Raw genomic sequence first — 14,379 nt, forward strand, 5'->3', positions numbered from 1 at the left:
GGCTATCGGGCACTCTGCAGTGAGGGAGGTGTGTATATCACCAGTCTCAGGCAGAAAATGCACATATAAACCTCCGATCCGTCACTGCCAGGGTTTCCCCAATCCCACCAAGACACTTTGCTGCCACCGGCCCCTCGTTCGCTACTAAAGACTATATCAGGTCAGGAGCCAACCCAAACGGTAGCGTATTTTGGCACGGAGTACGTGTCGGTTCAGTCATAGAGCAAAAAGAACGAAGCTAGTAAATTTATAAGTTTATTCCAAAATTATAGGCAGTGTTTACAAAATTACAAAAGATATTACAAAGGGAGACAAAAATACAGTATGTACTAACAGTTACAAATAACAGGGATTAATATAAGAGACTTACTCTCTCAGTCACAGAAATGACATGTTAATAAAGGGGAGTTGGGCCTTCCCAGAAAAAGCGGTCGATCAGCACAGCGTCTTGATAGCTGGCCCTCCAGGCATCTGGAAACCCCCCCAAATGAGCGTCTCGGCTTCATCCTTTTCTCTTGCTGACCTTACTAGGTGGGCTGAGCCAGGGTATGTACACCCCTTTTTCTTAAGTTATTAAAACTTCTACTTGCCATATCTCTGGCCGGGAGGCTCAGAGTGAGGCCAGGGGTATTATATCTTCTCTTGCAAAATTATCTTTCGTTTGAGACCAAATATGATATGTCTGTGGGCTACGGAGTGGCAGAAACTGTTGTTCCGGTTTCTGATGACCCTAGAAATTGCAAAATGTTGCGGTGTGTAGCCTAAAGTCTACCGATTCTGAAAATGTGTTTGCTGTCTCTAGGATATATGTGCGTTATTAAATTTCAGTTTGAACAGTCAAAGGACCATGTGGCTGGAACAAAACCCGCATTTAACTGGTCGGGAGCAGTGAAAGGAGGGGGAAGGTGGATAGTATTTCACACAGGCATTATGATTGGCCTCGTAGACGAAACAGCGGAGTCCATGCGTTGTGGAAAGACCGCGGCGGCGCAGGACTCCAGCGGTTTAAAGCTGCAACATGACCGCAGTGTGTGAATGCAGCCTAAAAAGGAATAGTTAATACATACTAGTAATGAGTGAGCGTGCTCGGGTAAGATGTTATGCTCAGGGGCCAACAGAGTGTCTTCGACGTGTTCGAAAAATATGTTTGAGACCCTGCGCTAGAATATCTTGCGGCTGTTAAATAGCCGCAACACATGCAGGGTTTTGTGCAAAAATGATGTCTGCCAAAATTTTCCACCTCTCATGCCAGAAAAGTGGAGTGCAGCCTTTCCGAAATTCCCCCCCCCAATGTGATTTAGGTGATGTGGTTAAGCTTTCCTCCTAGAATGACAGAAGTATCAACCTTCCCCAAAAAGAGCGCTCCTAAACAAGGGGGGGGGGGCTTTTAGTGGGTGAAAATTTGGGCTAAAAAGTTTAAAGAATGTTTTGAATTGTTTTCCTGTGTTGTTGGATTATGAGTTCACTGTCATTTCAAACAGCGTATTCTCATTTACTCTTTCTATTGTTAATACTATAGGTGAGTGACACCTGTTTGGGTTCTCTTTGCTTTCTAGATCCTTTAGCGAATGTTGTGAATATTGATTTCCATGTTCAAATTTGTACTTGGATCACACAACAGCTGCAGGCTTATGCTCTTTTGAGCACACAGGAGATGATGCTGTTACCGCTTGATAAAATGTGTGTACTTCCTCTCGACTATATTGTGTGACCTCTCTGGTTGAGATGAGCAAGTCTTTTAAGATTTTAATTCACCGTTTTTCGTAGTTTCCCCCCCCCAAAAAAAAAAACAACAAAAACATTTCTTTCACAGTGAATCGTAAACTGCACAAAAAAGCCTCCAATTACCCAGAAAAGTCATGTAACATTCTGAGGTCTGCTAGGACTGTATGCAACTCACATTTATATCCTAAGTAGTGTTAACATGACCTCAACATAACTGGCTATGGGTAAATCGATGGTAACGTATAATCTGCTTAATATCATACTGCACTGACAGACTTTTAATGCTTTCTAAAATGAAAAAATGGTTAAAAAATTATCCCTTGAACACAGGCGGTGTAAACAGTAGAAGATAATGCTTTTTGATAAGTGGTGGTCTAAAAATTATCCCGGTCTAAGAAGTAGTAAATAGGTTTGTTGTTTATTTTTTTTAAAAGAAGCTAGAGCTTTTATTTTTTAGCCTTCCAAAAAATATCCCTTTTTCAAGAGCAGCAGTAGGTTTGCTGTTTGGAATAGAAGAAGCAAAGGGTTATCAATTGTCCAAAAATGATGACTTTTGTGGGAGCAGTTTCATGTTTAGATACCCAGTAGCACAGTACAAATTTATTAAATCTAGAAGTGTAGAGTAAATAATAAAAAAAAGCAAAAATTAACACTTCTAAAAATCAATTAGAAGACAATGTTAATAATATTACAAGCTGCCGCTATAGAGAATTTTCCGTGTAAGTTCAAGAATCTCAAAGAGCTGCAGATGCTAACCGTAGAACAAGAATCTAAACTCTGCTCAAAACACTGGTGTTATCATATATAGTCATGGCGGAAAGTGTCGGCACCATTGAACTTATTACAGAAAACAAAATATTTCTCCCAGAATATTATTGCAATTCCCCATGTTTTATTATACACAGGTTTATTTCCTTTGTGTGTATTGGAACAACACAAAAAAACAACTAAAAAACTGAGGGGAAAAAAATACAAATTGATCGTGCGCTAGCAGGATTTTGCCGTGCGCGCCGAGATGCAACATGCGTTCGGTGCACACGGGCGCACCTTCAAAAGTGCGCAGCGCACGGCAAAAATCCTGCTAGCGCACGATCTGCGCACCCTATGCTAAAGAAAGGGTGTGCAGATCGCAAGCGTCCATGTGCGCTAGTAGGCGGCAATGACCGGATGGGCCGGGCAGGGAGCCGGGAGGGGGCGGGGCACAGGCCGTCGCTGCGCTATAAAGCGCAAATGTGAAACCAGCCTCAATCTCACAAAAAACCCCATAAATGGGCTGGACAAATTTGTTGGCACCCTCAACCTAATATTTGGTTGTACTACCTTTAGAATAAATAACTGCAACCAGTCGCTTCCTGTAACCATCAACAAGCTTCTTGCACGTCTCAGCTGGGATTTTGGATGACTCTTCTTACAAACTGCACCAGGTCTCCCATGTGAAGGTGCTTTGTCACAAAAACAATTTTAAGATCTCTCCACAGATGATCAGTGGGATTTACATCCGGACTCATTGCTTCCACTTCTGAACTCTCCAGCGCTTTCTCTCCTTCCATTTCTGGGGACGTCTTAAAGTATGTTTGGGGTCTTTGTCCTGCTGGAAGACCCATGACCTAAGAGGCAAATATTTCTGACACTGGGCATTACATTCTCACCCAAAATCCTTTGGTAGTCTTTGGATTTCATGATGCCTTGCACACAGTCAAGGCTCCCAGTGGCAGAGGCAGCAAAACAACCTCAAAAAAATCTGTGACCCTCCACCATATTTGATTGTAGGTACTGTGTTCTTTTCTTTATAGGCCTCTTTCCGTTTTTGGTAAACAGTAGACTGGTGTGCTTTACCAAAAAGCTCTATTTTGGTCTCATCTGTCCACAAGACGCTTTCCCAGAAGGATTTTGTCTTACTCAAGTACATTTTAGCAAACTGCAGTCTAGCTTTTTTATGTCTCTGTTCCAGCAGTGGGGTCCTCTTGGATCTCCTGCCATAGTGTTTCATTTAATTCACATGTGGATGGATAGTTTGCGCTGACACTGGTACACGCAGAGAACAGCTTGAATTGCTTTGGACCTTGATTGGGGCTTATCCACCATCTAGATTATCTTGCAATGTAACCTCTCATCAATTTCTCTCTGCCGTCCATGTCCAGGGAGATTAGCTACAGTGCCATGGATTGTAAAGTGCTTAATTATGTTGCGCACCGTGGACAAAGTAACATCAAGATCTCTGGGGATGGACTTGTAACCTTCAGATTGTTGATATTTTTCTACAGTTTTGGTTCTCAAGTCTTCAGACAGTTCTCTTGCAAAGATTGAGTCAACTTCTCCCTTTTTTATCTGGTTTCAGGTGTGATTTTCAGATTGCCCACACTTGTTACTTGCCACAGGTGAGTTTAAACGAGCATCACATGTTTGAAACAAAGTTGTTTACCCACAGTTTTGGAAAGGTGTCAGCAATTGTCAGGCCCATTTTTGGGATTTTGTGTGACATCTCCAATTTACTTTTTTTTGTGTGTTGTTCCAATACAAAGTAAATAAACCTGTGTATAACAAAACGTGCGTGGGGAAACGGGGGGTCGGCGGGCGCCCAAGTCTGCTAGCTGAAACCACATGGACTAGTGATCGTCCCACTTAACGCCCACTCTCCTGTTAAACGTGGGCATAGCGCTACTCAGACAAGGAAGGGTGGGAGCAAAACAGTGTGACAATGCTTTATTGAACCACAAAACAGGCAGATAACACATAGAACAGTCCCAGCAAACTACCCAAGATGGTGCACATTAGAGTCTCACCCTTCCACTGACTCGCTGGACTAATGGCAGATGTTACGTCAGAGCTCCCAAACCATCTCCATGGAACCAGGCGACCAGAGGGTCCCAAACCTGGCTTTCTCCAAACATGTCCATGGTTCAGCGATGGTCAAGGAGCAGATCTGTATCCTTCCACCCCTGATCAAGGATAAGCGCACACTATGTTATATGAAATATCAGCTTACAAGTCACTATTACAGGGTTACCCAAACAAAAGTCTGTTTTCTTGACCCACCAGAAATCAACATTTAAATCCAAAAGCCAACATACAGATAAAAAGTCAATTCTTCTTGGTTTGCAAAACATAGTCGTCTGGGTAATTAAAATATTCTCTGGTTTCTTCACATTGTGTAACTGCAATAATTTTCTGGGAGAATTACTTCATTTTCTGGACCAATTTCAAAGGTGCCAACACATTCGGCCATGACTGTATATAACCAGAAAATAGACAGTTCTGCAGGAGAAAAGGACACGGTCCAGGTATGACTCAACCTGGTTGTTCAAGCGGTGTCTCATTTTTGGCTGATGTACATCACATCGCCGTGGTAGATAAAACATCTGGTACATCATGATATTTGTATTGTACTTGCTACTGGTGCCTCATCTACTAGCTGTAGTCCTAGCGCTGGGACCAGAAAGTGAGCTTTGCCTCTGCAGGGAGCAGAGAAGGATCTTCCGGCGAAACCTTGGCCAAGCAGGGAACACAGTGTTTCCTGGTAACATGTCAATTTTGACCCCCCTTTCATATTTATAGCGAGGGTCTAGAAGCGTGGCTAATCAATAGTCATCCCTCTGCTTCATGCCAACAATACAGCTGGCTTCACCCATGCAATTGACCCTATGGCCTGCCATGGTCACCAGCATTACCAAAGGCTCCATTGGTTCTCCTGCAACGGTTGGTCATCATAGCCAGTATTGTCTTCTTCACCATCAATTTCACACTGTCAGGCTCATGACCTACCTGTGCCTGGGATAACTCCATGTCTCCCTCTGCATCTGCCTACTGCTCACCCACTTCCTGCTCTATGGATAATTGTTTTAGAGGGTGACCAAAAGCTCCTTGCTGAGTGACATGGCAGACCTGACATGCCAAGGTGTATAGAATTTTAAGCCGCAATGCTCCTCTGGGAAATATACTAATTGTCTCTTCAGAGAGGAAGAGGACTAGAACTCTAGTGCCAGCTATAGGAAGTAGCAATCCTAAAAGTCATTGGCATCTTAAAAGTCTCCTCACCTTGGCATGTCAGGCTTGACATGTCACTCTTCGCAAGGAGAAATGTTACCCCTTGGATCCCAGTCAAGACTCCTCTCATGCAGCCAAACCAGATCTCACACTTTGCACTAATGAGGGGCAATACCCCGAAACAAAGTGTCTGCAAATTGAGATTTTCGTTTTGGCTTCACATCCAAAAAGCCAGCAATTATAGAAGTCTGCAATATTGGTGTACGGATGTCAAATTTGACTACAGTACAAAAAAGTAGTTTAACACCCACACTTTATAAAGGTATACAGTCGCAGTTAAAGGTCTAGAGTTTGGTTTACTTTCTTTTGTATTTTTCTAACACAATTATTCCTCTTTCAGAAAAAGAAAAGCATTCTCTAACTGACACAGAGTTTAGTTATTTTTTACCTTCACAAATATTGTATTGGCTTTCTGCTTTCCAGTGCACGAAGAAAAAAAAAAAAGTCTAATTAAGATGCAGTAGGAAAGCTGCCAGCTACCCTATATCACTGATCACAGGCTGTCACTGCTGCCTCTCCTATCTCACTCTCTGCCTGTCAATTGAATCGCTGTAATATTTGCCATTTTCTTCAGTCCCGCAGTTTATAACACACTGTCTGGAGAAATTATTAATTGTTTTATGGCTATTTCTACCTAACTCTTTTGTTGAGGTGTGAGCTTTGACATTATCTCACCAGAACCATCCTAAAATGGCTGCTGCATTCCCTGCCATGGCTTTTACACAGGCTCTCCTCATTTACTCGGCTTACATGCTTGCCATCACACTCAGTGAAACCCAACTTATTTATGGGCTTCAAAAGAGACCATGATCTTTACTATATACAACAATACTAATAAAAAAATAAAATAAAAAACTTTTCTGGTGTACAGCGACACCCTTATTTATAGGATATACAGTGAAGGAAATAAGTATTTGATCCCTTGCTGATTTTGTAAGTTTGCCCACTGACAGAGACACGAACAGTCTATAATTTTAAGGGGAGGTTAATTTAAACATTGAGATATCAAAAATAAAATCCAGAAAATCACATTGTAGAAATTATATAAATGTTATTTGCATTTTGCAGTGAGAAATAAGTATTTGATCCCTCTGGCAAACAAGACTTAATACTTGGTGGCAAAACCCTTGTTGGCAAGCCCAGCAGTCAGACGTTTCTTGTGGTTGATGATGAGGTTTGCGCACATGTCAGGAGGAATTTTGCTCCACTCCTCTTTGCAGATCATCTCTTCATTAAGATTTTCAGGCTGTCGCTTGGCAACTCTGAGCTTCACCTCCCTCCATAAATTTTCTATGGGATTAATGTCTGGACACTGGCTAGGCCACTCCATGACCTTAGTGTGCTTCTGTTTGAGCCGCTCCTTTGTTACCTTGGCGGTACGGCCATAATGGACGCCCCAAATAGATATAAAAGAGAAATTGTGAGGATTCCGCTCTATTAGTGACGACATTCCCATATAATAATACATCCATACCGAGGCTCAGACGGATAATGACTGGATGTAAAGTGTAAATTAGTAATCCCGGTTGTAGCAGGGAGGGATCCATTATTAGCGGCGGACTGATGGACGGGAGATAGCCAGAGAGGGAAAGGAGATGCAGACACTTCCGATAGAAAAGAACCCGCAAAGTCTTGTTACTGTCACTCCATTTGTTCTTGACATTCTTGCTGAAGGTCTCCATTATGTTCCTGCACCAAATATTAACCTATTCCTTTCCATCAAGGAAGTTAATAGATTTACACGACTGCCGTCAAACATTTTTTCCCAGAACAGCAACACAAATGAGGTGGAGACTCCGTCTATGGCGGACAATGATGCGTCTCTATTTATGGAACACAACGCATTATTGACACACATTACACACGCGGCTCCGCTCAGCGCACGTTACACACGCCGCTCCACACACATTACACACGCGGCTCCACTCAGCGCACGTTACACACGCCGCTCCGCACACATTACACACGCGGCTCCGCACACATTACACACGCGGCTCCGCTCAGCGCACGTTACACACGCCGCTCCACACACATTACACACGCGGCTCCGCTCCGCGCACATTACACACGCGGCTCCGCTCCGCGCACATTACACACGCGGCTCCGCTCCACACACATTACACACGCGGCTCCGCTCCGCACACATTACACACGCGGCTCCGCTCCGCACACATTACACACGCCGCTCCGCACACATTACACACGCGGCTCTGCTCCGCGCACATTACACACGCGGCTCCGCTCCACACACATTACACACACGGCTCCGCTCCGCACACATTACACACGCGGCTCCGCTCCGCTCACATTACACACGCGGCTCCGCTCCACGCACATTACACACGCGGCTCCGCTCCACACACATTACACACGCGGCTCCGCTCCGCTCACATTACACACGCGGCTCCGCTCCGCACACATTACACACGCGGCTCCGCTCCGCGCACATTACACACGCGGCTCCGCTCCACACACATTACACACGCGGCTCCGCTCCGCACACATTACACACGCGGCTCCGCTCCGCGCACATTACACACGCGGCTCCGCTCCACACACATTACACACGCGGCTCCGCTCCACGCACATTACACACGCGGCTCCGCTCCACACACATTATACACGCGGCTCCGCTCCGCACACATTACACACGCGGCTCCGCTCCGCGCACATTACACACGCGGCTCCGCTCCACACACATTACACACGCGGCTCCGCTCCACGCACATTACACACGCGGCTCCGCTCCACACACATTACACACGCGGCTCCGCTCCACGCACATTACACACGCGGCTCCGCTCCACGCACATTACACACGCGGCTCCGCTCCACACACATTACACACGCGGCTCCGCTCCGCTCACATCACACACGCGGCTCCGCTCCGCACACATTACACACGCGGCTCCGCTCCGCGCACATTACACACGCGGCTCCGCTCCACACACATTACACACGCGGCTCCGCTCCGCACACATTACACACGCGGCTCCGCTCCGCACACATTACAGACGCCGCTCCGCACACATTACACACGCGGCTCCGCTCCGCGCACATTACACACGCGGCTCCGCTCCACACACATTACACACACGGCTCCGCTCCACACACATTACACACGCGGCTCCGCTCCGCTCACATTACACACGCGGCTCCGCTCCACGCACATTACACACGCGGCTCCGCTCCGCTCACATTACACACGCGGCTCCGCTCCGCACACATTACACACGCGGCTCCGCTCCGCTCACATTACACACGCGGCTCCGCTCCACGCACATTACACACGCGGCTCCGCTCCACACACATTACACATGCAGCTCCGATCCGCTCACATTACACACATGGCTCCGCGCACATTACACACGCGGCTCCGCGCACATTACACACGCGGCTCCGCTCCGCACACATTACACCCGCGGCTCCTCTCCGCACACATTACACACGCGGCTCCGCTCCGCACACATTACACCCGCGGTTCCTCTCCGCACACATTACACCCGCGGCTCCTCTCCGCACACATTACACCCGCGGCTCCTCTCCGCACACATTACACCCGCGGCTCCTCTCCGCACACATTACACCCGCGGCTCCGCTCCGCGCACATTACACCCGCGGCTCCGCTCCGCGCACATTACACACGTGGCTCCGCCCCGCACACAATACACACGCGGCTCCGCCCCGCGCACATTACACACGAGGCTCTACTCCGCGCACATTACACACGAGGCTCCGCTCCGCGCACATTACACACGAGGCTCTGCTCCGCGCACATTACACACGCGGCTCCGCTCCGCACACATTACACATGCGGCTCCGCTCCGCGCACATTACACACGCGGCTCCACTCTGCACACATTACACACGCGGCTCCGATCCGCTCACATTACACACATGGCTCTGCTCCGCGCACCTGACCCTGTAAAGGTCAATTTTCCTTGACTCACCCCCCCCCCCCCCCCAACACCACTCCCACCTCTCCCGGAGGCCTTTCTTCCCAATCCCCTCCCCCCCCAGAACAAACAATCATTTCTTTGGATTATAACAGCCACAGCAGCCAATTTATTAATAATAAAATGTCCCCAACCTTGGTTCTACTCGGTGCTACCAATTCCCCTAGTCTCATTTCCCCGAAAAATGCCAATGAAAACGCCAATCTAAACAATCCTATCTCGAAACGTGACCTGCAAATTGCCTCTAATTGTAAGCCTAAATTCTCCAATAACTCAAATGACACTGGCCACCTGCTATCTCTCTGACTTTTTCCTTTCCGAAAACCCTTAAGCGCCTGTCTGACCAATAAATTCTTTGTTAAATCAGTCCTATTCCTGAGTTCAAACCCGAACGCTAACCCCAAAATTAATTGATTTATCTTGGTAGAACACTTACCATCTGCAGCTTGTCTAATTTCCATCAATAACACTCCTATCTGCTCCCACTCTGTCAAGTGTTCCTTCTCTCGTCCTAACCATTGCTCCCACAACTGCCATGTCCATATATAAGCTGCCCAAGTGCTACCCGCTAATCATGGCTTGAGTTTAAGCTGCCTAGCAAGGACTGAACCTCCCGTAGCCTCAGTTTTTTAAGCTTCAGTGCCTTACCTATTTCTGCTTTTAATGCTGTCAATTTATTGTCTGGAAACAGACATTCCCATTGAACTGTATTGAGCACAATACCCAGAAAAGAAATACACGATGTTGACCGGACCGTTTTTTCCAGGAGCTAATGGGGCCCCAAATTCTTTTGCAACCCACTCCAGGCTTTTCAAAATGGTAACACACACCTGCGATTGAGGGGGGCCTACACACCAAAAATCATCCAGATAATGGATTAATGAGCCCAGACCTGTGAGGTCATTTACTACCCATTCGAGAAAGGTGCTAAAAGCCTCGAACAATGAACAAGACAAGGAGCAGCCCGTAGGTAAGCACCTGTCAACAAAATACTGTCCTTCCCAATAGCAACCAAGCAAATGCTGGCTAATTGGATGTACTGGCAACAAGCGAAAGGCTGATTCCACGTCTTTTTGCCATCAGAGCGCCCTTTCCGCGTTTTCTCACCCACTGCAGTGCCTCATCGAAAGATGCGTATAGGACTCAACTTTAACCCGGATCAATGCCGTCATGAACGGACTTGCCACGAGGGTAAGACAGGTGGTGAATCATTCGGTACTTATTTGGTTCCCTCTTTGGCACGATACCCAAAAGAGAAACCACCAAATACAGAACAGGTGGGGACTTAAATGGACCTGCCATTTGGCCTATCAGCACTTTTTTTTAATTTTTCTTTAACAGCTCCAGAGTGCTGATAAGCTGAACTTAAATTTTTTAATTTTCTTTGTGTTTGGAATGTCGGGGAGGGGATAATGAAACTGTGTCTGAAGCCTCTGGTTAATAGGTCTGCTTTGTGTCTATCCGGATACCTATTTAGATAAGGAAGCATCGCGTGAAGCTTGATTGGTGTTTGGCCCTTGACCATAGCCGGCTCCTCCTGCCCTACCACTGTTCCTTCTGAGACATTTGTTGGCCCCGTATGATGTCCAGTTGCACACTGAACACAGGTGTCTGAATTTGCAACCAGGGCCGAATCTGCATTGGCTCTCATTAAACTGCCAACACAGGCCAGATTTCTGTGTGACGACCCGGCCCTGAAAGCTTCCTGACGCCCGACTCCCTGAACTATACCCTGCATCAGAGGCATATATGGGGGGGGCAGCCGGGGCATATGCCATGGGCGCAGCCGGCGGGGGGGCGCAGTCGGGCCGCCTAATGCGGCGGTCCTCAGTGTCTCCCCAGGCGACTGCATTCTGCCACCCCCCGGCCTGGGAGTCGGCAGTTCTGTGTCGGCTGTCAAGCTGACAGCCGATGCAGAGAAGCTGTCACGCGGAAGGCTCCCAGGGATCAATTGTACTGGCGTCTATACAGACGCCAGTACAACTGAAGCTCTGACCGCCGGGTCAGAGCGGCGCCAGCAGCGTCATCAGGTCAAGTGATCATGCTGCTAACGTCACTCACCGGCGGCGCCCAGAAGGGGGAACACTGGTGGTAACTGTGCTCCACTGTGGAGCTGAAGAACCACTGAAGATTAAGGGGGGGGACATATGTGGGGAAATTTAGAGTGGCGATGGGGGTTATTTAATGTGTGGGGGGATTTGGAGTGGGGATGGGGGATACTTTGTGTGGGGGGATATGGAGTGGTGATGGGGGATTTAATGTGTGGAGAGACTGAGGACACAATGAAGACTATGCATGTATGAGGGCATGTATAAGAAAACAGTATGTGGGATGGGTGCAGACACAGTATGGTGAGTGGGGGATGGGTGCAGACAGTAAGGGGAGCAAGCGGGTAAATGTATGTGGACACAGTATGAGTAGCGATGTGAAAAATGTATGTGGACAGAGTACGGGGAGTGAGGGTGATAGGATGTGTGCAGACACAGTGGGGGTACGTGTGAGGGGTATGTGTGAGCAGACAGTATAGAAAGTGGGGGGGGTAAATATTTTGAGGAGACAGTATGATGAACAGGTGGGATGTTGGAGGAGACAGTATGAGGAGGGAGGGGAATAGTGTGAGGCGACAGTATATTGCAGATATTTTTATTTAGGAGCATTATAATGACACTTCTATCTTTAAAGGGAATCTGTCACCCCATTTTAGCCCTATCAGCTGCCAGCACCGACATCAGGGGCGTGTCTATAGCATTCTGTAATGCTGTAGATAAGCCCCCGATGTAACCTGAAAGATAAGAAAAACAAGTTAGATTATACTCACCCTGGCGTCTGGTCCGATGGGTGTCACGGTCCAGTCCGGCACCTCCCATCTTCATACGATGCCGTCCTCCTTCTTACTTCTGCCGCGGCTCCGGCGCACTTTATCTGCCCTGTTGAGGGCAGAGTAAAATACTGAGGTGCGCAGGCGCTGGACCTCTCTGACCTTTCCCAGCGCCTGCGTACTGCAGTACTTTACTCTGCCCTCAACAGGGCAGATAAAGTGTGCCGGAGCCGCGGCAGAAGTAAAAAGGACGGCATCGTATGAATATGGGAGGCACCGGACCGCGACACCCACCGCACCCGACCCCACCGCCGGTAAGTATAACTTGTTTTTCTTATCCTTCAGGTTACATGGGGGGGGCGCTTCTCTACAGCATTACAGAATGCTATAGATAAGCCCCTGATGGCAGTGCCGGAAGCTGATAGGGATAAAATGGGGTGACAGATTCCCTTTAAGGGCATCGTGTGGAGATTTGCTGCAGAAGACCGGCGAAGATGGAAATCTGCAGAGACGTGGATGAGAAGACTCATCATGGGGTCTGGACAAGAAGTAGAACGACTCGAGAGATGACGTCATCTATAAGGTACCTGGATGTAAATATTATTTGTGATACTGACTAATTCTCATGTTTCTATTTGTTGGGAACATTAAAGGGGATGTCCAGAGTCTGCAGTCATTCTATGTGACTGGAGACTTCTGAATTCTCACAGTGCTCACTGCACGCTGTCAGGATTCTCTCGTGCCGGTGATTTACATACATGCGGTCACATGCTGACTAGACATGTGTGGCCTCACTCAATGAAAATGAACAGAGTGAGGCCGGGCACGTCTAGTCGGAATGTGGCCGTAAGTATACAAATCACATACATGTGCTGACATGACCGTATGCTCTTACCACCAGTACGGGAGAATCCTAAATGTGTGCCGTGCATTTGTAGTGAGAATTCAGAAGCTGCAATGTCAGGACTCAGCTCTGCAGGTTCCAGCAGTCGTCACATGGACACTTCACTCATATGCGATTTTCATACTTATGATCCTGTGACAACAAGCTTCTCTTCCTGCTTCTCTTCCTGTTTCTCACTGAACATTGAGAGCATTAGGGAGAGCAGCTCGTGGGTACATGACTAAGTGTGCAAATCGCATGTGTGCCGAAATCTTGCCCCTGGTGCCAGAAAGCCTAGATACACCTCTGCCCTGCATGGCCGGCATTACCAGGCCACCCATGAAAGGCGATCCCATACCATTTGTTAGGGGCCATAAGCTTAAGCCACAGACAAATATCTTTGTGATCCCATCTAATTGATGGGCGAGTGGCCTTCTGCTGACAAAATTGCTTGTCATATCGCACCCATGCTTGCCCTCCATACACTCTGTAAGCTTCCCCAATGGAGTCCATGTAGCAGAACAATTGGGAGCATTTTTCTGGCGCTTTTTCCCCTATGACGCTGGCTAAGATCGCAAAGGCTTGTAACCAATTAGCGAACGTGTGCAGTATCATCTGACCCCGTCGCCTTTCCTCCTCATCCCTCTTACTCCATTCCTTTCCTAACTTCTCAAAACTCAACTTATCCATTGGCAACAATGAAAAGATATCAACGTACTCATCTTTCCAAATTTTTTCCTTAACTTCTTTTTTAAGATGAGCACCTAGGGGAGCCGAGAAACAAATATAGACCTCCCCCCACGCACTGTCATCTAAAGGAACACGTTCTCCTCCCCCAACTGACCCTGGTTCAGACACGGCTACTGCTCCGTCACTGATGCTTCCCCTTTGAGGAGTGTGGGGACTAGTCCAGGTGGATAAATGCGCTGGTCCGGTCCTCTCCAAGCGGTCTA

At 47.5% G+C, this 14,379-nt stretch overlaps 1 protein-coding gene across 1 annotated transcript in view; it reads left to right on the top strand.

Annotated features, from left to right (window-relative positions):
• Positions 1–14,379, top strand: part of LOC141060422 (uncharacterized) — a 71,628-nt gene that overhangs the window by 25,483 nt on the left and 31,766 nt on the right. The gene's annotated exons all lie outside the window — the stretch shown is intronic.

The sequence above is a fragment of the Dendrobates tinctorius genome, unplaced genomic scaffold (assembly GCF_039654945.1).
Source record: "Dendrobates tinctorius isolate UK_male_01 unplaced genomic scaffold, ASM3965494v1 ptg000237l, whole genome shotgun sequence".
NCBI lineage: Eukaryota > Metazoa > Chordata > Amphibia > Anura > Dendrobatidae > Dendrobates > Dendrobates tinctorius.